This window comes from Hyla sarda, chromosome 5, assembly GCF_029499605.1.
Source record: "Hyla sarda isolate aHylSar1 chromosome 5, aHylSar1.hap1, whole genome shotgun sequence".
Lineage (NCBI taxonomy): Eukaryota > Metazoa > Chordata > Amphibia > Anura > Hylidae > Hyla > Hyla sarda.
This window is the reverse complement of record NC_079193.1, coordinates 88,676,851-88,700,114: the sequence shown is the minus strand read 5'-3', so window position 1 is coordinate 88,700,114 and position 23,264 is coordinate 88,676,851. Positions and strand designations below refer to the sequence as shown.

Below are 23,264 nucleotides of genomic sequence, written 5' to 3'. Positions count from 1 at the left end.
CATTTATCCTTTAGGGTGCGTTCACACGGCCGTCTGTCCCCGTTTTTTCCCCCATTTCAGTTCTGTTTTTGCTGCTTGTAAATGGATTACAAACGGTTGTAAAATAATCCCATTGATGTTAATGGGATTTTTTTTATAACCCTTTCACATCCGTTTGCACTCGTCTGCGCTCATTTCCCTTTTCTTTTTGACGAGAGAAAAGTCGGTGCATGCAGTATTTTTACTCCTGTCACAAAAACAGAAGAAAAAAATGGATACAGTAAATTTAACATTGAAGTCTACAGGAAACGGATGAGCCTTTAATGTCATTCGTTTGCATCTGTTTTTTCAATCCGTTTTTACTTTTGAGCATGCTGAGAACAAAAATTTTTTTTTTTAGGTTTATTAACTGAACAATAACGGATCCAAACGGATCCAAATGGCTAACATCAATTTGCATCTGTTATTGTCCATTTTTTTTAAAGTCCGTTTTTATTTTTGAGGGGAAAAGAACGGGACGGGTCTAGATGGCCGTGTGAACGCAGCCTTAGGGTCAAAGAAGTTTGAATGTTTTATTGGTACTGGACCAAGTGTCTGTCTCTCAAACCATTTAGTATATAAAGTCTTTTATATACACAATGACTTCTGTTCTATAAATGTCTTCATGCCTGCCAAACAGAGAGACAGTCATTTTCTTTCTATACCATGCTAACTAATACATAATTATTACTTTTTCTGCTGCATTCATGGTAGAATTAAAATCTTTGCAAACTTAACAACCCTTAGTGCCCTTATAGAGCCCCGTATATGGAAAAACGAGAAGGTTATAGAGGTCAGGGTAGGGCAATTTTAAACATACAAATAAAATATAAAAAAGTTTGAGTATTGATCCAGAAAATAAGGAAAACATGTCACTATTACCAGAAAGTGAACAGCGTAAAAACAAAACCCTCCAAAATATTTATTAGTTGCGCTGTACATTTTATGGTAAAATGAAAGGTGGCATTACAAAGTAAAAAAAAATTAGAAAAAAAGTTGAAAAAAAGTAGAAAAAAAGCAAATTGGACATAATGTCACACCAAACTACAAAAATGGGCTGGACAAAATTATTGGCACCCTTAACTTAATATTTGGTTGCACACCCTTTGGAAAAAATTACTGAAATCAGTTGCTTCCTATAACCATCAATTATCGTCTTACACCTCGCAGCTAGAATGTTGGACCACTCTTCCTTTGCAAACTGCTCCAGATCTCTCTTATTGGAAGGGCGCCTTTTCCCAACAGCAATTTTAACATCTCTCCACAGGTATTAAATGGGATTTAGATCTGGACTCATTGCTGGCCCCTTCAGAACTCTCCAGCGCTTTGTTGCCATCCATTTCTGGGGGCTTTTTGACTTATGTTTGGGGTCATTGTCCTGCTGGAAGACACAAGACCTCGGACACAAACCCAGCTTTCTGACACTGGGCTATACAGTGCGACCCAAAATCCATTTGTAATCCTCAGATTTCATGATGCCTTGCACACATTCAAGGTACCAAGTGCCAGAGGCAGAAAAACAACCCCAAAACCTCATTGAACCTCCACCATATTTCACTCTAGGTACTGTGTTCTTTTCTTTGTAGGCCTCATTCTGTTTTCGGTAAACAGTAGAATGATGTGCTTTACCAAAAAGCTCTATCCTGGTCTTATCTGTCCACAAGACTTTTTCCCAGAAGGATTTTGGCTTACTCATGTTCATTTTGCCAAAATGTTGTCTTGCTTTTTTAGGTCTTTGTTTCAGCAGTCGGGTCCTCCTGGGTCTCGTGCCATAGCGTTTCATTTCATTTACATCTTGAATATCATTGGAACTTGTTTGAGGCTGCTTATCCACCATCCGGACTATCCTGCATTGACACCTTTCATCAATTTTTCTCTTCTGTCCATGCCCAGGGAGATTAGCCATGGGTTGCAAATTTCTTGATAATGTTGTGCACTTTGGACAAAGGCAAATCTAGATCTCTGGAGATGGACTTGTAACCTTGAGATTGTTGAAATTTTTCCACAATTTTGGTTCTCAAGTCCTCAGACAGTTCTCTTCTTTCTGTTGTCCATACTTAGTGTGGTACACACAGACAAACAATGCAAAGACTAAGTGAACTTCTCTCCTTTTTATCTGCTTTCAGGTGTGATTTTTATATTGCCCACACCTGTTACTTCCTCCAGGCTAGTTTAAAGGAGCATCACATGTTTGAAACAATCTTATTTTTCCACAATTTTGAAAGGGTGCCAATAATTTTGTCAAGCCCATTTTTGGAGTTTGGTGTGACATTATGTCCAATTTGCTTTTTTTCCTCCCTTTTTTGGTTTAGTTCCAATACACACAAAGGGAATAAACATGTGTATAGCAAAACATGTGTTTCTGCAATACTGTGAGAAATACTTAATCTTCTAGAAATATATCAGGGGTGCCAACATTTACGGCCATACACTATATATATATATATATATATATATATATATATATATATATTGCATATATACAGCCGTTTCACATCACAACACACATCGTCAATGATATTCAGGTCTGGGGACTGGGATGGCCATTCCAAAACATTGTACTTGTTCCTCCGCATAAATGTCAGAGTAGATGTTGAGCAGTATTTGGGGTCATTGTCTTGTTGAAATATCCAGCCCTGGAGTAATTTCAACTTTGTGACTGATTCCTCTACATTTTTCTCAAGTATCTGCTAATATTGAATGGAATCCATGCGGCCCTCAATTTTACCGAGACTCCCAATACCGGCACTGGCCACACAGCATGATGGAACCTCTACCAAATGTAACTGTGGGTAGAAAATGTTTGTCTTGGATTGCTGTGTTCTTTTGACGCCATGCAGAACGCCCCTTGTTATGACCAAATAACTTCAACTTTGTTTCATCAGTCCACAGCACCTTATTCCAAAATAAAGCTGGCTTGTTCAAATGTGCGTTTGCAGAATACCTGCTGATCCAAACCCATTTACTTATAAATGAAAATCGTGGAAATTGTCAGGGATACCTAAACTTTTGCATACAACTGTAGGCAGGGCTATGCTTTTTTTTCTAAAACATGGCCAATCAACTGAAGTTACACTATGTGACTCCAATCAAGGTGTAGAAATATCTCCGAGATGATCAAGAGAAGTGGGAGACCTCCATAGCTAAATTATAAGTGTACTGAATGAATTTATAATTTTTTATTTTAGCACAAAATAACAAAATCTGAAATAAGTTAAAGGACAACTGCAGCGGAAAACACTTATCCCCTATCCACAGGATAGGGGATAAGTGTTTGATTTTGGGGGGGGGGTTTGACCGCTGGGACCCCCTGCGATCTCCTAAACAGGGCCCGGCATTAGCGCTCAGTATGAGCGCTAATGCGTGTAGCGTTTACCTGAGAGGACGACGATTACGCCCCCTCCCAGCCTCTCCCATAGAGATACATGGAGGATGCGTGTCGGCCGCGACATCACGCTGCGGCCGGCATGCCTCCTGCGATCAAATACTTATCCCCTATCCTGGTTAAGTGTTTATCCTGGATTAACATTGTCCTTTAAAGAGTTTAAAGATTTTCCAAATCCAATATATATATATATATATATATATAGGAATTCAGAAGGGATACAGCACCAAATAGCTGAGAACTCAGGCTGGTAGATGGAGCAAGATTTTATTTGCCATCCATGTCCATGTGCAAATAAAATCTTGCTCCATCTACCAGCCTGAGTCCTCAGCTATTTGGTGCTGTATCCCTTCTGAATTCCTACATGCCTTTCCGGGTTGGCATTCCCGGATGATCACCTGCACATGCTGATTTGATCGGTGCTGTCTCCCCTATCATCCATATATATATATATATATATATATTATACATTTTTTTAACACATACAAAGGTACATTGAGTACCTACACATGGGTATACAGTGTTATTTTCTCCTTCCTGACTGCATATGCAGGGAGGAATTGATTCTGGCATTTTGTGCAGCGTTCCAGTAACGCAAGGGATAGACCCGGCAAAAGACTGTAATTATAAGTTAGGAAAATTGATACATTGCTTACAGTTTATATATGGAGACACACTTCACCAAATTGCTTACAGTTAATAAAGACACACACTTCACTGCTATCTCCAGACACCATTATTTATGGCAGTGTACTATGTAATGATTATAGAGTTGGTTAGTGCTGCTTCTAGCATGAATAAAAATCTATGATCTACAAATAAGTACGCTCTGTAATGATAACTTAACAAAAGGCACCAGAAAATACAGGTTCTTTTTATATAAGGATATTAGAGCCATTAATAAGGTTGTATAAGATACCTTTTTTTCATACACAGAATTACTCCAGTCAATAAGTGTCTTCACTTCAGATTAATAGGAATGAGCTGCAATACCATCTACAGCTCATGGACAAGAGCAACACTGTTTCTTAAAAGGACTGTATCACCTAAATTTTAGAGACAGACACTGAAATATGTTCTTTTTTCTAATCAGTTTCAATTTGCTAATTGTAATTTTTTTTATTTCCTTTTTGTACATTATGGGGGCTGCCATTTAAAGATAAAAAGCAAAAAAAAAAACATGAAAATAATTGCAATGAAAGTTTTATATTACACATATATCTTAGCACTAGCAGTGTGCTGTTGTAATTATTTTGTTTGTAGTTCAGCCACAGCAGCTTGCACCTGTGTACTTGAGATGTATAATAGTTGTGTAGGATGTGCTGACCAATTTTTGCTTTTTATGTTACATATGTGGAGGGAGTGGCTGTCTCCATCTTGGTTCGTGCACTTAACCCATTCCATTAGGTGTTTTTAAGTAGGGAATAGCTGGATCTTACATGCCCAGAAATTGTAGGCTTAGCGGTAGCCCAAGAGAGGCATATCTATAGTGTAGGGTCCGTCCCAAATGAGGTCACCATATCGTGGGATGGTACACACTATTTGGCCAAATGGTAAGCTAAGAACCTCTATTTTTCTCTATAGCAGTATTGCATGAAAAAAGTTTTATATTACACATATACCTACCTTAGCAGTGTGCCGCTGTAATTTTTTTTTGTTTGTACTTTTGTTTGCCATTTAGAGATATGCTTTACAGCAGAAACCACGGACATGGAAAATAAACTGAAGCTATCCCATTCAAATGAATTAATAAGAATAAATTGTTCTGCACTCACTTATGTCAGAAGCCACAACTCTGCGTGCAAGCTACTCGTGTAACATATACTGCAAATTAGTAAATAAAGGAATGTACCACATTAAAAATGGGAGTGCTGATCAACCTCTGTCCTCTTTTCAGATGAATGATGCTACTGAGCATTCTCTGTAAACTGTTCAGAGGTCATTCTACAGAGAAGGGGAAGCTAATCCCTCTTGTGAATGTTGGTGGATCCAGTGGTATCACTCTACTAGTGTCACATTTCACTGTACTCCTGTCTGCTCTGAGAAGAGAAGCATTACTGGGAAATGATCTGTACATAACTTAGTTTTAGGTTTAGTGGCCAGAATGAAAGTAATGTTTTTTAATTTTATGATTATTTTAAAATATATACCGTATTTATCGGCGTATAACACGCACTTTTTAGGCTAAAATTTTTTAGCCTAAAGTCTATGTGCGTGTTATACGCCGATACCGCCCCAGGAAAGGCAGGGGAGAGAGGCCGTCGCTGCCCGCTTCTCTCCCCCTGCCTTCCCTGGGGTCTAGAGCCCTGCTGCCGGCCCTTATCACCCCCTGGCTATTGGTGCCGCTGCCTGTTCTGTCCCCCTGACTATCGGTACCGGCGCCGATAGCCAGGGGGAGAGAAGGGGCAGCGGCACCCATTGCCGGCGCCGCTGCCCCATTGCCTCCCCCCATCCCCGGTGGCATAACTACCTGGGTCGGGTCCGCGCTGCTGTAGGCCTCCGGCGTGCGTCCCCTTCGTCGTTGCTATGCGCTGCACGTCGCGTGCATAGCAACGACGCAGGGGACGCACGCCGGAGGCCTGGAGCAGCTCGGACCCGACCCAGGTAATTATGCCACCGGGGATGGGGGGAGGCAACGGGGCAGCGGCGCCGGCAATGGGTGCCGCTGCCCCTTCTCTCCCCCTGGCTGTCGGCGCCGCTTCTCTCCCCCTGGCTATCGGCGCCGGCAATGGGGCGCCGGCACCGATAGTCAGGGGGACAGAACGGGCAGCGGCGCCGATAGCCAGGGGGAGAGAAGGGCCGGCAGCAGCGCTCTAGACCCCAGGGAAGGCAGGGGGAGAGAAGCGGGCAGCGACGGCCTCTCTCCCCCTGCCTTTCCTGGGGGTGTATCGGGGTATACACGCGCACACACGCACCCTCATTTTACCATGGATATTTGGGTAAAAAACTTTTTTTACCCAAATATCCTTGGTAAAATGAGGGTGCGTGTTATAGGCCGGTGCGTGGTATACCCCGATAAATACGGTATAGTAAAATGCTATATTAGAAAATATCATCACCAACAATTCTCTAAAAATAAGGTTAACATAAAAACCTGACTTAAACAATGTGTAATTTTTTATGACATTCTTTTTAAACAAAACATTCATATTATTTTCCACAACCCCTCTAACATACAGTCATGTATAATTTTTCAAGAAAATGAAGTATTTCTCACAGAAAAGGATTGCAGTAACACATGTTTTGCTATACACATGTTTCTTCCCTTTGTGTGTATTGGAACTAAACCAAAAAAGGGAGGAAAAAAGCAAATTGGACATAATGTAACACCAAACTCCAAAAATGGTCTGGACAAAATTATTGGCACCCTTTCAAAATTGGGGAAAAATAACATTGTTTCAAGCATGTGACGCTCCTTTAAGAAGAGAACTGTCTGAGGACTTGAGAGCCAAAATTGTGGAAAAATATCAACAATCTCAATGTTACAAGTCTATCTCCAGAGATCTAGATTTGCCTTTGTCCACAGTGCGCAACATTATCAAGAAATTTGCAACCCATTGCATTGTAGCTTATCTCTCTGGGCGTGGCAAGAAGAGAAAAATTGATGAAAGGTGTCAATGCAGGATAGTCCAGATGGTGGATAAGCAACCCCAAACAGGTTCCAAAGATATTCAAGCTGTCCTGCAGGCTCAGGGAGCATCGCTGTCAGCGTGAACTATCCGCGGACATTTAAATGAAATGAAACGCTATGGCAGGAGACCGAGGAGACTGAGACATTAAAAAGCAAGAATACAATTTTGATAAAATGAACTTGAGCAAGCCAAAATCCTTCTGGGAAAACGTCTTGTGGACAGATGAGACCAAGATGGAGCTTTTTAGTAAAGCACATCATTCTACGGTGTACCGAAAATGGAATGAGGTTTACAAAGAAAAGAACACAGTACCTACAGTGAACTATGTTGGAGGTTCAATGATGTTTTGGGGTTGTTTTGCTGCCTCTGGCACTGGGTGCCTTGACTGTGTGCAAGGTATCATGAAATCTGAAGATTACCAATGGATTTTGGGTCACACTGTATAGCCCAATGTCAGAAAGCTGGGTTTGCGTCTGAGATCTTGGGTCTTTCGGCAGGACAATGACCCCAAACATACGTCAAAAAGCCTCCAGAAATGGATGGCAACAAAGCGCTGGAGAGTTCTGAAGTGGCCAGCAATGTGTCCAGATCTAAATCTCATTGAACACCTGTGGAGAGATCTTAAAATTGCTGTTGGGAAAAGGCGCCCTTCCAATAAGAGAGACCTGGAGCAGTTTGCAAAGGAAGAGTGGTCCAACATTCCGGCTGAGAGGTGTAAGAAGCTTATTGATGGTTATAGGAAGCGACTGAGTTCAGTTATTTTTTCCAAACGGTGTGCAACCAAATATTAAGTTAAGGGTGCTAATAATTTTGTCCAGCCCATTTTGGGAGTTTGGTGTGACATTATGTCCAATTTGCTTTTTTTCCTCCATTTTTTAGTTTAGTTCCAATACACACAAAGGAACCAAACATGTATATAGCAAGTGTTACTGCAATCCTATTCTGTGAGAAATTATTTCAGGGGTTTCAACATTTACGGCCATGACTGTATGTATCCATGGGATATGTGATAAATGTAAGTTTGGTGGAATCTGATTCCCACCAGGTTTTAGAAGACTGAAGACTTCCAATCCACCTTCCATAGGGAGGGAGTGGATGCCATGCTATAAAACTCTATCGAAAAAACCCAAATGGGAATTGTAAAAGTAAAAGAAATTAAGTATCGAAAGGATAGGGGATAAGATGTCTGATTGCGGGGGTCCCGCCGCTGGGGACCCCCGCAATCTCTCATGCAGACACCCACCTGTGGCAGCTGCACAGAGAGATGTTCACTCCTTGTCTGAAGGGTCACGACTACGGGGCCGCAATTTCGTGATGTCACGACTACACCCCCTTGTGAGTCGTGAATAGGAATTGGGAATTGTGTTTTTAATGGTACATTTTATGTTCACATGTTTGTATTTTTTGGGATTCAAGGCATCCAGGTTGGTACTCTGGAGTGTTTCCTACATTAACATCACTATCTCTATCCTACTTGTTGTTGTTTTATTCCTCACATAGGAAAGGAGAGGGACCGGCACCGGGGTTGAGGCCACCCTTTTAAGGAGGTGGGTCCCTCAAAAGGCACAGAGGGACGGGCGCCTTTAGAACTAGAGGGCACGATGAACCCCCTCTTCTTCCATCATATGCCTGCCAAAAGGATCAGTAAGGGAAGCTATCCATCTACTTTACCCCAGCCATATCAAGGGATAAATCTATCTGTACTTATTTACATCTCTAAGGAAACACTCCAGAGTCCATGTTTTGAGTGTCGCACATTTTTATTTTTTTCATTTTTTGGGTGACACTTTTTGTTTTGGGGTGCATATTTTCATTATCTATTGATTTTGGATATTGATAGTGTATGACATTTTAGCTTTATATATTAAAAGTTGAGTTTTATATCGGTATTGTTGATCTGAGGTACCCTTGTTCGGTGGCTTTCACTGCTCATACAGGTAGTAAATATCTGCAACAGTGCAACAATGTTCTTCAAGAACCACAACTCCCATCATTACAAATATCATGCAGTGGGTATACGGTTCTTTTATGACATGCACCCCTATACAGAAAAAGATTACAATAGGGCTTATAAAGAAATGTATGGTCCATGCGATTATTACAAATTGTCAACTTATATGGTCAGGACTGATCTGTATATATATATATATATATATATATCCAGAGTAGTAATCCGCAGCACTCCAGGGGTAGGTGCAAAAATAAAAGTGCTTTATTCCATACTAATACAGAGCAACGTTTCAGCTGCCATGCAGCCTTTCTCAAAGGCAGCTGAAATGTTGCTCTGTATTAGTATGGAATAAAGCACTTTTATTTTTGCACTTACCCCTGGAGTGCTGCGGATTACTACTCTGGATGTGTGACTGCCTGGACCGGGCTATATTGCTGCTGGCACCGCTCTTATTGATTCACCCTTTTGGATGTGCTGCTCTGTTGGTATTTTGGGTATATATATATATTGTTACGCCGAGCGCTCCGGGTCCCCGCTCCTCCCCGGAGCGCTCGCAACATCCTCGCTACGGCAGCGCCCCGGTCGGATCCACTGACCGGGTGCGCTGCGATACCGCCTCCAGCCGGGATGCGATTCGGATGCGGGTGGCGCCCGCTCGCGATGCGCACCCCGGCTCCCGTACCTGACTCGCTCTCCGTCGGTCCTGTCCCGGCGCGCGCGGCCCCGCTCCCTAGGGCGCGCGCGCGCCGGGTCTCTGCGATTTAAAGGGTCACTGCGCCACTGATTGGCGCAGTGGTTCTAATTAGTGTGTTCACCTGTGCACTCCCTATGTATACCTCACTTCCCCTGCACTCCCTCGCCGGATCTTGTTGCCATCGTGCCAGTGAAAGCGTTTCCTTGTGTGTTCCTAGCCTGTGTTCCAGACCTCCTGCCGTTGCCCCTGACTACGATCCTTGCTGCCTGCCCCGACCTTCTGCTACGTCCGACCTTGCTCTTGCCTACTCCCTTGTACCGCGCCTATCTTCAGCAGTCAGAGAGGTTGAGCCATTGCTAGTGGATACGACCTGGTTACTACCGCCGCTGCAAGACCATCCCGCTTTGCGGCGGGCTCTGGTGAAAACCAGTAGTAACTTAGAACCGGTCCACTAGCACGGTCCACGCCAATCCCTCTCTGGCACAGAGGATCCACCTCTTGCCAGCCGAATCGTGACAGTAGATCCGGCCATGGATCCCGCTGAAGTTCCTTTGCCAGTTGTCGCCGACCTCACCACGGTGGTCGCCCAGCAGTCACAACAGATAGCGCAACAAGGCCATCAGCTGTCTCAACTGACCGTGATGCTACAGCAGCTACTACCACAGCTTCAGCAATCATCTCCTCCGCCAGCTCCTGCACCTCCTCCGCAGCGAGTGGCCGCTTCCGGCCTACGACTATCCCTGCCGGATAAATTTGATGGGGACTCTAAGTTTTGCCGTGGCTTTCTTTCTCAATGTTCCCTGCACTTGGAGATGATGTCGGACCAGTTTCCTACTGAAAGGTCTAAGGTGGCTTTCGTAGTCAGCCTTCTATCTGGGAAAGCTCTGTCATGGGCCACACCGCTCTGGGACCGCAATGACCCCGTCACTGCCTCTGTACACTCCTTCTTCTCGGAAATTCGAAGTGTCTTTGAGGAACCTGCCCGAGCCTCTTCTGCTGAGACTGCCCTACTGAACCTGGTCCAGGGTAATTCTTCCGTTGGCGAGTACGCCATACAGTTCCGTACTCTAGCTTCCGAACTATCCTGGAATAATGAGGCCCTCTGCGCGACCTTTAAAAAAGGCCTATCCAGCAACATTAAAGATGTTCTGGCCGCACGAGAAATTCCTGCTAACCTACATGAACTCATTCATCTAGCCACTCGCATTGACATGCGTTTTTCCGAAAGGCGTCAGGAGCTCCGCCAGGATATGGACTTTGTTCGCACGAGGCGTTTTTTCTCCCCGGCTCCTCTCTCCTCTGGTCCTCTGCAATCCGTTCCTGTGCTTCCCGCCGTGGAGGCTATGCAAGTTGACCGGTCTCGCCTGACACCTCAAGAGAGGACACGACGCCGCATGGAGAATCTCTGCCTGTACTGTGCCGGTACCGAACACTTCCTGAAGGATTGTCCTATCCGTCCTCCCCGCCTGGAAAGACGTACGCTGACTCCGCACAAAGGTGAGACAGTCCTTGATGTCAACTCTGCTTCTCCACGTCTTACTGTGCCTGTGCGGATATCTGCCTCTACCTTCTCCTTCTCTACTATGGCCTTCTTGGATTCCGGATCTGCAGGAAATTTTATTTTGGCCTCTCTCATCAACAGGTTCAACATCCCAGTGACCAGTCTCGCCAGACCCCTCTACATTAATTGTGTTAACAATGAAAGATTGGACTGTACCATACGTTACCGCACGGAGCCCCTCCTAATGTGCATCGGTCCTCATCATGAAAAAATGGAGTTTTTGGTCCTCCCCAATTGCACTTCCGAAATTCTCCTTGGACTACCATGGCTTCAACGCCACTCCCCAACCCTTGATTGGTCCACAGGGGAGATCAAGAGCTGGGGTACCTCTTGTTTCAAGGACTGCCTTAAACCGGTTCCCAGTACTCCCTGCCGTGACCCTGTGGTTCCCCCTGTAACCGGTCTCCCTAAGGTCTATATGGACTATGCTGACGTATTTTGCAAAAAACAGACTTTACCTCCTCACAGGCCTTATGACTGTCCTATTGACCTCCTCCCGGGCACTACTCCTCCCTGGGGCAGAATTTATCCTCTGTCCGCCCCAGAGACTCTTGCTATGTCTGAATACATCCAGGAAAATTTAAAAAAGGGGTTTATCCGCAAATCCTCCTCTCCTGCCGGAGCTGGATTTTTCTTTGTGTCCAAAAAAGATGGCTCCCTACGTCCTTGCATTGACTACCGCGGACTTAATAAAATCACGGTAAAGAACCGCTACCCCCTTCCTCTTATCTCTGAACTCTTTGATCGCCTTCAAGGTGCCCACATCTTTACCAAACTGGACTTAAGAGGTGCTTATAATCTCATCCGCATCAGGGAGGGGGACGAATGGAAAACTGCATTTAACACTAGAGATGGACACTTTGAGTATCTGGTCATGCCCTTTGGCCTGTGCAACGCCCCTGCCGTCTTCCAAGACTTTGTTAATGAAATTTTTCGTGATCTCTTATATTCCTGTGTTGTTGTGTATCTGGACGATATTCTGATTTTTTCTGCCAACTTAGAAGAACACCGCCAGCATGTCCGCATGGTTCTTCAGAGACTTCGAGACAATCAACTTTATGCCAAAATGGAGAAATGTCTGTTTGAATGTCAATCTCTTCCTTTCCTAGGATACTTGGTCTCTGGCCAGGGACTACAAATGGACCCTGATAAACTCTCTGCCGTCTTAGATTGGCCACGCCCCTCCGGACTCCGTGCTATCCAACGTTTTTTGGGGTTCGCCAATTATTACAGACAATTTATTCCACATTTTTCCACCATTGTGGCTCCTATCGTGGCTTTAACCAAGAAGAATGCCAATCCTAAGTCATGGCCTCCTCAAGCGGAAGACGCTTTTAAACGGCTCAAGTCTGCCTTTTCTTCTGCCCCCGTGCTCTCCAGACCTGACCCATCTAAACCCTTCCTATTGGAGGTTGATGCCTCCTCAGTGGGAGCTGGAGCGGTCCTTCTACAAAAGAATTCTTCCGGGCATGCTGTTACTTGTGGGTTTTTTTCTAGGACCTTCTCTCCGGCGGAGAGGAACTACTCCATCGGGGATCGAGAGTTACTGGCCATTAAATTAGCACTTGAGGAATGGAGGCATCTGCTGGAGGGATCAAAATTTCCAGTTATCATTTACACCGATCACAAGAATCTCTCCTATCTCCAGTCCGCCCAACGGCTGAATCCTCGCCAGGCCAGGTGGTCTCTGTTCTTTGCCCGGTTTAATTTTGAAATTCATTTTCGCCCTGCCGACAAGAACATTAGGGCCGATGCTCTCTCTCGTTCCTCGGATGCCTCGGAAGTAGAGCTCTCCCCGCAACACATAATTTCTCCTGACTGCCTGATCTCCACTTCTCCAGCCTCCATCAGACAAACTCCTCCAGGGAAGACCTTCGTCTCTCCACGCCAACGCCTCGGAATCCTCAAATGGGGTCACTCCTCCCACCTCGCAGGCCATGCGGGCATCAAAAAATCCTTGCAACTCATCTCTCGTTTTTATTGGTGGCCGACTCTGGAGACGGATGTTGTTGATTTTGTGCGGGCGTGTATTGTCTGTGCCCGAGATAAGACTCCTCGCCAGAAGCCTGCTGGTCTCCTTCATCCTCTGCCTGTCCCCGAACAGCCTTGGTCTCTGATTGGTATGGACTTTATTACAGACTTACCCCCATCCCGTGGCAACACTGTTGTTTGGGTGGTCGATCGATTTTCCAAGATGGCACATTTTATTCCTCTTCCTGGTCTTCCTTCAGCACCTCAGTTGGCAAAACAATTTTTTGTACACATTTTTCGTCTTCACGGTTTACCTACGCAGATCGTCTCGGATAGAGGCGTCCAATTCGTGTCAAAATTCTGGAGGGCTCTCTGTAAACAACTCAAGATTAAATTAAACTTTTCTTCTGCTTATCATCCTCAATCCAATGGGCAAGTAGAAAGAATTAACCAAGTCCTGGGTGACTATTTACGGCATTTTGTTTCCTCCCGCCAGGATGACTGGGCGGATCTTCTACCATGGGCCGAATTCTCGTACAACTTCAGAGTCTCTGAATCTTCTTCCAAATCCCCATTTTTCGTGGTGTACGGCCGTCACCCTCTTCCCCCCCTCCCTACTCCCTTGCCCTCTGGCTTGCCTGCTGTGGATGAAATAACTCGTGATCTTTCCACCATATGGAAAGAGACCCAAAATTCTCTCTTACAGGCTTCTTCACGCATGAAAAAGTTTGCCGATAAGAAAAGAAGAGCTCCCCCCATCTTCTCTCCCGGAGACAAGGTATGGCTCTCCGCTAAATATGTCCGCTTCCGTGTCCCCAGCTACAAATTGGGACCACGCTATCTTGGTCCTTTCAAAATCTTGTGCCAAATTAATCCTGTCTCTTACAAACTTCTTCTTCCTCCTTCTCTTCGTATTCCTAATGCCTTTCATGTCTCTCTTCTTAAACCACTCATCATCAACCGTTTCTCTCCCAAACTTGTTTCTCCTACTCCTGTTTCCGGTTCTTCTGACATCTTTTCCGTAAAGGAGATACTGGCCTCCAAAAAGGTCAGAGGAAAAACTTTTTTTTTGGTTGACTGGGAGGGCTGTGGTCCTGAAGAGAGATCCTGGGAACCTGAGGACAATATCCTAGATAAAAATCTGGTCCTCAGGTTCTCAGGTTCCAAGAAGAGGGGGAGACCCAAGGGGGGGGGGGGGTACTGTTACGCCGAGCGCTCAGGGTCCCCGCTCCTCCCCGGAGCGCTCGCAACATCCTCGCTACGGCAGCGCCCCGGTCGGATCCACTGACCGGGTGCGCTGCGATACCGCCTCCAGCCGGGATGCGATTCGCGATGCGGGTGGCGCCCGCTCGCGATGCGCACCCCGGCTCCCGTACCTGACTCGCTCTCCGTTGGTCCTGTCCCGGCGCGCGCGGCCCCGCTCCCTAGGGCGCGCGCGCGCCGGGTCTCTGCGATTTAAAGGGCCACTGCGCCACTGATTGGCGCAGTGGTTCTAATTAGTGTGTTCACCTGTGCACTCCCTATGTATACCTCACTTCCCCTGCACTCCCTCGCCGGATCTTGTTGCCATCGTGCCAGTGAAAGCGTTTCCTTGTGTGTTCCTAGCCTGTGTTCCAGACCTCCTGCCGTTGCCCCTGACTACGATCCTTGCTGCCTGCCCCGACCTTCTGCTACGTCCGACCTTGCTCTTGCCTACTCCCTTGTACCGCGCCTATCTTCAGCAGTCAGAGAGGTTGAGCCATTGCTAGTGGATACGACCTGGTTACTACCGCCGCTGCAAGACCATCCCGCTTTGCGGCGGGCTCTGGTGAAAACCAGTAGTAACTTAGAACCGGTCCACTAGCACGGTCCACGCCAATCCCTCTCTGGCACAGAGGATCCACCTCTTGCCAGCCGAATCGTGACATATATATATATATATATATATATATACATATATATATAGCCATTTTTGCAGTAATTAAGGTTCAGTATGTCTCATATTTTAGTGAACCCAAGAATTGTACCTCCACTGGTCTAATACTGGTGGCATATTCTGAGAATAGGTTAGCAATTTGTATAATCCAGATAACCACATTAATACATACCAAACACACCAAAGGTTGTTTTTTTTGGTAGGTATTCATAGGTAGTCGTCAAGTCAAACATATACAACTGTATAATATGCCACAAACGTCTGATATGTGGTATATAAGCAGGTGGAAGAGCAGAATAATGAATGCAACATTGCCTTTTTTTTTTATTCCTAGAACCTAGCCCATTTGTGCTATAAAATAAAGGGAAGCGTGCCCACATTCACTGAGCAGGTGGGAAACTAAGAAAGTTTCAGAGCCCCTATTTAACAGATAAAATATCTTAATATTATGCCATAAAAGTCTTCACATGGAATAGCATCTTATGTCTCTGAAAGGAATGAGTGAACTGAAGGATGTAATAAACCCAATAATCATTTTTTTCTATAATATGAATGATAATAGTTACTAATTGTGCATTCTTCATAAGCCACTTTGCTTAGTAACAAGACATAGTAACATCACTTCCCACTGCAAATAATTTATTCAGAATGCTAAATACAGATAGACTGTGATGTAAAAAACTGATTGAGACACTTTGCCCCTGAGGCTGCTTCATCTCCATAAACATTCTTCGGTAGAGATGCACTGCGGGAACATTTTGTAATAGGAAATCATCTAGAATTCACTGAACTTTGCAACAAAAAGATGACAAAGCAGAGGCTGTCACAAAATGACAAATTTGGCATCTGTTGTACGTTAACTTACACAAAATTCATCAAGTATTTGTCTAAGTGATACATGGAAACCGGTAATTTGTCTGTAGCGCTGTAGCCAGCTATCTCCAGAACTCTATTCTTGCCGTCCTAATGGTCAGAGCTCCACCAATCAGATACTTACCTATTCTTTAAAACAAGTGGTTACATTATGTTTTTGTTTTGTACATCTCATGATCTTTTTGCTTTGGCAGCAGCTGCCTGACGCTGGTTGTTAGGCTGGGTTCACACTGTGGAATTTTTGGGCAGAATTTCTGCTGGAGATTGAGCCGGCGGCACTAGGATCACGCAGACTACATTGCTGTTCCCATAGATGATAATGCATTTCTGAGCAGATCTCCCAAAAGACCCCCCCAGAAATGCATTGCAGTCTATGGGGGCAGCAGTGCAGTCTGCTCGGTCCTAGCGCCGCCAGCTCGATCTCTGGCAGAAATTCTGCCCATAAATTCTGCAGTGTGAACCTAGCCTTATAGATTATTTAGGAATCTATTCACACTGCAGAATTCCTGCTTTCCCATAGACTTCTATGGGATTCTGCACTCCCATTCACATTTCTGAATTTCTGCTTGTGGGAGTGTCTATGGGAGTGCAAAATCCCATAGAAGTCTATAGGCTTTAATTTAATTTCCGCAAGCAGAAATTCTGCCATGTGAATAGTCCCTAAGGCTGGGTTCACACTGTGGAATTTCTGGGCAGCATTTCTGCCGGAGATCAATCCGGCGGCACTAGGACCGCGCGGACTGCATTGCTGTCCCCATAGAAGTCAATGCATTTCTGAGCAGATCTCCCAAAAGATCCATCCAGACATGCATTGCCGTCTTTGGCATGCATTGCCGCCGACTAAATCACCTGCAGAAACTCTGCCCAGAGATTCCGTAGTGTGAACTTAACTGTCAGCCATGGTGCAGGGAACACTGATATGGCTCATATGAAGACCAACCCCTCTTGGTCTTACAACCATCTGATCACTGTAAGGCTGGGTTCACACTGTGGAATTTCTGGGCAGAATTTCTGCCGGAGATCGAGCCGGCGGCACTAGGACCGTGTGGACTACAATGCCGTTCTCATAGATGGCAATCGATTTCTGAGCAGATCTCCTAAAAGATCCACCCAGAAATGCATTGCAGTCTATGGGGGAGCAATGCAGTCCGCGTGGTCCTAGCGCCGCCGGCTCGATCTCCGGCAGAAATTCTGCCCAGAAATTCTGCAGTGTGAACCCAGCCTAAATCTGATGATCAACATAGGAAGTTGCAGCCAGCCATACCTTCCTACTACACTGTCTGCTGCTGGAGATATGAAATATTACATACCTCTTGACAAATAAATGTTTAACCATGTAATACCTGGAGTGGCAAGAGATATTCTTTGTGAGCAGCCCACCACTTACTCTCAGATAGTTTCCTATATGGAGTGCCAAGGGGTGAATCTCTTCTGTCTGAGGCGAACTTTGACCGTGCGGGATCAGGAGTTAACAGTTTGGACAATTTGGCAATACCAAATAGGTTTATTTATTTATTTTTTGAAAATGGTAAAAGGGGTTGATTTGATTTTTTTTTACACTTTATTCAGCCTTCCTATTGGCCTTTTATAAGCAATCATTTAATAACTTATGCAGATCAATGAAATGCATGTAAAGTACATTGATCTTTTAGATTAGAGCTTTATTGGTATTGTATGAATAACAGTACCAAGGCCTAGTACACCATGGTGGTGCCGATTGGTCCACTAGACTCCAGGGATGCACGCCAAAAACTGTTTAAATTTTAAAAGTTCAATGATCTGCAACTGAGTGATCTCCAATGTGGGTCATTACCGGCTAGTGTCAGCTGCAGATAACCACCAAAACTTGCCAAGTATGGCGCAGGCATGGCTTTTGAGAGCTCACTTTAATCCCTCACCTCGGCAATGTCATAAATGTACAGGGTGGGCAATTTATATGGATACACCTTAATAAAATGGGAATGGTTGGTGATATTAACTTCCTGTTTGTGACACATTAGTATATGTGAGGGGGGAAACATTTCAAGATGGGTGGTGATCATGGCGGCCATTTTGAAGTCGGCCATTTTGAATCCAACTTTTGTTTTTTCAATAGGAAGAGGGTCATGTGACACATCAAACTTATTGGGAATTTCACAAGAAAAACACTGGTGTGCTTGGTTTTAACGTAACTTTATTCTTTCATGAGTTATTTACAAGTTTCTCTTTGTTTATAGCCATTGACATGTCGTCGAGGTTAACACGTGAGAAGTGGATAGAAATTGTGATGTCTGGTGAAGGCAGTAACCGGGTCATAGCAGCAGATTTCAATGCAAGATACCCTACGAGACCACCCATCTCCCATGCTACAGTTAGCAAGCTGCTTGCTAAGTTTTGTGAAACTGGTTCAGTGTAGGATTTGCCAAAATGTGGACGCATGAAATCTGTCACTAATGAAGAAACATCAGTGGCTGTCCTAGCTTCATTCAGCAAGAGCCCACAGCGTAGCACTCGCCGCATGTCACTGGAGAGTGGCATTAGCCGGACATCCCTTCGGCGGATATTAGCTACTCACAAATGGCACCCTTACAAACTACAGCTACTGCAGCATCTCAACGAGGATGACCCAGATTGGCGCACTGAATTTGCAGAATGGGCAAAACAATAATTGGAACAGGACCCTCAGTTTACGCAGAAGATTTTGTTCAGTGATGAGGCAAACTTTTATGTGAATGGTGAAGTTAACAAACAAAACCAACGCTATTGGTCTGACACTAACCCTTATTGGATAGATCCAAGACTGTTGGAACACAAAAATTGATGGTATGGTGTGGTATATGGGCTACAAAGATAGTGAGGCCATTCTTCATCAATGGAAACCTCAAGGCCACTGGATATGCGAAATTGCTACATGATGATGTGTTTCCATCTTTATGCACTGAAGCTGTCACGTTCCCTTAGTTTTTCCAGCAAGATGGTGCACCACCACCTTAAGGGTGTCAGGTCCGAGCATTCCTGGAAAGTGGATTGGTCGTCGTGGGCCAGTTGAATGGCCCCCAAGGTCTCCCGATCTGACCCCCTTAGACTTTTATCTTTGGGGTCATCTGAAGGCAATTGTCTATGCTGTGAAAATACGAGATCTGCAGCACCTGAAACTACGGATACTGGAAGCCTGTGCTAGCATTTCTCCTGCGGTGTTGCTATCAGTGTGTGAAGAGTGGGAGAAGAGGGTTGCATTGACAATCCAACACAATGGGTAGCACATTGAACACATTTTATAAGTGGTCAGAAACTTGTAAATAACTCATGAAAGAAGAAAGTTACGTTAAAACCAAGCACATCATTGTTTTTCTTGTGAAATTCCCAATAAGTTTCATGTGTCACATGACCCTCTTCCTATTGAAAAAACTAAAGTTGGATTCAAAATGGCCGCCATGGTCACCACCTATCTTGAAAAGTTTCCCCCCTCACATATACTAATTTGCCACAAACATATACACACAACATATAAATGGCCCACCCTGTACATCATGGGTTGGAAAGAGGGTTGAACTCTATGGTACTACTCATCACCCTATTAGTAAGCAATGGGTGGCACTGCACTGCTCATGACCAAGCCAGCCAGCATGACCTGTGTGAGTGGTGTGCATGATACCCAACTGAATGAGGCACATGCATGTCATTTTTACATTTTCCAGACGTATCCGTGCCTCAAAGGCACAAAGTATGATGTACATAATAAGATGCCACAATACATTGGAATTAATGTCTCAAAGCAGACAACAAATCTTTGACTATGTTTTTCTTGGACAATAGAATTAGCTAGTATTGATTCCAAGTGCATTACCCAGATCTGGTACCTGCTTTCTATTGTGGTCATATGCCAAATATTCAAAATCAAATGGCATAACATTTTACAAACACTATGTAACAGGGTTGCTGCAAAATAAAATAAAAATACAACTGTTATAGAGTAGCAGCTGCAGTGACAGCTTATACCCGCTGTATATATACATTATAAGGTTTTGGGGACTTCAATGCTCTATCAGACTCATTATGTCATATGTTAACTGAATTTCATTAGAGAACACTAATACAACTCACATTTAGAATATAAATAATCCATAAACATGTACTTTTACAGCCAATAAAAACAGAAAGCAGAAATGGTCCTTACCAACAAAATGCAGAAATAGAACATATATCATGTCTGGTGGAAATTACAATGGGGAACATTTATCAAGGGGTTTAGTCAGGTTTTCTTTACTATAATTGTTGCAAAATTGTCGCAACTGCGACTACGTGTGTTTTCGTGCGACAATTTGCGTGAAGAACAAGAAAAGCAAGAAAATTCAAACTTGCTTACGTAGTTAATTTTTCTAAATGGATTTGCTTTAGTCAGGTATATATTAACTGTGACAGTCGCAGCTGCGCAATAAAAAGTCGCAATGGCCGTAAAAATTTACTATATTTACTCCAGCTCCAACATGGAGCAGGAAAAGCTACTGCCGCCCGGGCTCCGACATACTTTCTCCCCGCTACCCTCACTGCGCTACCGGGACACTACAGTGATTTACATCTCACCCCTCTCACCTGCCAGCGCCACACAACTCCCATCTGTCTCCTAACTGTTGCAAGACTACAAGTCCCAGCATGCCCTTACAGTGAGGACACGCTGGGAGTTGTAGTCTTGCAGCAGCGGGAGCTGAGCGGCGCGGGCGGGAGACAAGGGGGGATGTATATCAGTGTGCCCACCATTATTAAGTGAGGGTAGAGGGGAGGCAGTATGAGGAGCCCGGGCGGCTGCACTGTAATGTCAGCCCGGGCTCCTTATAACATATAACGGCAAAACAAAATCCCCTGCTGTCATTTCACATTTCCAGCAGGGTCCTGTGATTGGCCAGGACCAGCAGCCAATCACAGGACCCGACTGGAACAGTGACATGATTAGGGGATATAGGAGTCTGTCGGGGGGGGGGGGGGGGTCCGTCAGCATAGCCCCACCGGCCTTCACCTGCGCTGTGCCCGTCCGTACACCCCCCCCCCCCCGGCCTTCACCTGCACTGTTCCCGGCCTCCGCCCCCCACCAGCACCCAACTAAAACTCCCAGCATGTCATTACTGTAAGGACATGCTGGGAGTTGTAGTCCTGCAGCTGGGGGCAGTGGACAAGCTTGTCACTTGCCCACACCTCTCCTGCACCACACAACTACAACTCCCAGCATGTCTTTACTGTAAGGGCATGCTGGGAGTTGTAGTCGTGCGGTGCAGGAGATGTGCGAGCAGATGATAATAAATGTACTAACCCATTTTTTATTTAATTTTTTTCTTCTCATTTCAGATCCGTGTATCCTGTGAACTCCTTCGGATTCGGTGGACTACTTCGATGACCAGCGTTTTTCTTTGTTTGAAAATGGTTAACGAGGGCTTGTGGGGGAGTGTTTTTTGTAATAATTTTTTTTTTTAAACCTGTTGTGTTTTTTCCTTACTTTACTTGACAGGCTTAGTAGTGAAAGCTGTCTTATAGATGGAGTCCATTGCTAAGCTGGGCTTAGCGTTAGCCACTAAAACAGCTAGCGCTAACCCACAATTATTACCCCGGTACCCAACGCCACAGGGGTTCCGGGAAGAGCCGGTACCAACAGGCCCGGAGTGTCAAAAATGGCGCTCCTGGGCCTAGACGGTAACAGGCTGGCATTATTTAGGCTGGTCCTCGCCCACCCTGGTAACATCAGGCTGTTACTGTTTGGTTGGTATTTGGCTGAGAATAAAAATAGGGGGGACCCTATGCGTTTTTTTTTTTAAATAAATAATTAAATATAAAAAAAAAACACATAGGGTCCCCCCTATTTTTATTCTCAGCTAAATACCAACCAAACAGTAACAGCCTGACATTACCAGGATGGGCGAGGACCATTGTTACTGGCCCTCCCCAGCCTACATAACGCCAGCCTGTTACCGCCTAGGCCCAGGAGTGCCATTTTTGACGCTCTGGGCCTGTTGGTACCGGCTCTTCCCGGCACCCCTTTGGTGTTGGGTACCGGGGTAATAATTGGGTGTTAGCGCTAGCTGTTTTTGTGGCTAACGCTAAGCCCGGCTTAATAATGGACTCTGTCTGTAAGACAGCTTCCACTACTAAGCCTGTCCAGTAAGTAAAAAAATAAAAAACACAACAGGTTTAAATTTATTACAAAAAAACACTCCCCCACAAGCCCTTGTTAACCATTTTATTAACATCAAGCAAAGAAAAACGCTGGTTGTCGTGGTAGTCCACCGAATCCGAAGGAGTCTACATGATACAAGGATCTGTAGAAGAAGTAACAAAAAAAAAATGAGTAAGTACATTTAGGGAGAAAAAATAGTGTAAAAAAAATGTAATAAACACACACACAATATATATATATATATATATATATATATATATATATATATATATATATACACACATTTTTTTCAAAGCTGCAAAGTGGTGTTCTGTAGTCATTATTTGGTTTTTGCTTATGTGGTAAAAAAAAATGGTATTTAAAAGTGATTTCTTGGTTTTTGCTCATGTAAGCCAAATTTATCAACCCCCTCTGATAGTATGATAAATATGTCATACATAAGCAAAAAAATAGCAAGAAAAAAATAACTACAGAACTTGCTTACCAAAGTAACGATGATAAATGTCGCCCGAATATGTCCACTGGTTTGGAACCAGGAATTACAATTTAATATACTCTGTAAGGGTGCTTTCACACCACGTTTTGTACTTACGGTTCCCCAATACGGCTGGGAGGAGGGGGGGCGGGGCTTAATCGCGGCACCCGCCCTCAGCCGTATTCGGGAACCGTATTTAATGCATGTCTATGAGCCGACCGGAGTGAACCTGCAGCCTCCGGTCGGCTGCGTTTTCGGCCGTATGCGGTTTCCCGACCATAGGCAAAAACGCGGTTGACCACGTTTTTACCTGCGGTCGGGAAACGGCGTACGGTCTAAAACGCAGCCGACCAGAGGCTGCGGTTCACTCCGGTCGGCTCATAGACATGCATTAACTACGGTTCCCGAATACGGCTGAGTGCGGGTGCCCCGATTAAGCCCCGCCCCCCTCCTCCCAGCCGTATTGGGGAACCGTAAGTACAAAACGTGGTGTGAAAGCACCGTTACTGGAGTTAATCTGAGTAAGCTTTACTGCACGCCCTAAATCCTAGCATGGACAGAGGTACCAAGAAGCTAATCTACATTGTTGGTGTATTATCAGCTAAATCTCAATAAATAAATCAAAATCAACAGAATTGGATCATGGT

At 44.7% G+C, this 23,264-nt stretch overlaps 1 protein-coding gene and 1 long non-coding RNA gene across 4 annotated transcripts in view; one reads left to right on the top strand and one right to left on the bottom strand.

Moving 5' to 3' along the window:
* The window catches only part of CHN2 (chimerin 2), a 397,849-nt gene that overhangs the window by 293,488 nt on the left and 81,097 nt on the right, over positions 1-23,264 (bottom strand). The gene's annotated exons all lie outside the window — the stretch shown is intronic.
* LOC130273317 (uncharacterized) overlaps positions 1-23,264 on the top strand; it is a 47,633-nt gene that overhangs the window by 20,561 nt on the left and 3,808 nt on the right. The gene's annotated exons all lie outside the window — the stretch shown is intronic.